Here is a 986-nt window from a genome sequence, read left to right as displayed (position 1 = left end):
TTAACGGGATGTCTTATGTTTTATCTGATATCAACTCCTAGGGGCTGTCCCACTCACTCCCCCAAATGCAGATTAATATATTGGAGAGTATTTGTTTACTAGGGCTGCCACAGCAAAGAACCATAGACTGGGTGGCTTAAACAAAAGAAATTTATTTTCTCACATTCTGGAGGCTAAAAGTGCAAGATCAATATATCAGCAGGCTTGGTTTCTGCTGAAGTCTCTCTCCTTGGCTTGTAGGTGGCTGTCTTCTCCCTGTGTCCTCACATGGTCTTTCCTCTTTTTGCGTCCTAATTTCTTCTTCTTACAAGGACATCAGTCATATTGGATTAGGGCCCATCCATATGACCTCATTTAACTTAATTACCTCTTTGAAGTCCCTATCTCCAAATACAGTCACATTCTGAATTATGGGGGTTAAGGCTTCAACATATGAATTTGGGGGGACACATTTCAGCCTATAACAAGGAGTGTTTCACCACCTCCCACCAGAGAACCCCAGAGTCTGGAGCTGACATGAGGGCAGCCCTGCAAAGACAAGGACCTTGCCTGTCTGGCCATGATTGATTGGTTCCCCAGCACCTGCCCAATGCCTGGCTCAGAGCAAGCCCACAATGAATGCAATCAGGGCCCTATCAGATGTCACCCACACCATCTCCTGACCTCACCATTGTGTGTGGCGATGCTGAGGGGTATCCTGACGAACCTGCCAGGCAGGTACAATTAGCTGAGGTGTACAGAGCAGGATAAAGGCACAGAGAGGCACAGGAGCAAATAAAGACAATTTTAAATTATCCAAACTATCCAATCCTGAACTAGCTCAAACCTGCTAACCCTGCCTTGCCCATTTCTTTCCACAGTAAAGACTCTTTAGGCTCTGCCCCAAACAGGGCTATAGATATTTGTTGAATGAATGAAATCAACACAAATTTCCTAACCGTGGTTAGTGCCAGCCGTGAAATAACCACATTACACCCCTGGCCAAA

Source organism: Hipposideros armiger, unplaced genomic scaffold (genome assembly GCF_001890085.2).
Source record: "Hipposideros armiger isolate ML-2016 unplaced genomic scaffold, ASM189008v1 scaffold_3, whole genome shotgun sequence".
NCBI classification, from domain to species: domain Eukaryota; kingdom Metazoa; phylum Chordata; class Mammalia; order Chiroptera; family Hipposideridae; genus Hipposideros; species Hipposideros armiger.
The sequence above is the reverse complement of the archived record's forward strand: the minus strand, read 5'-3'. Positions refer to the sequence as shown.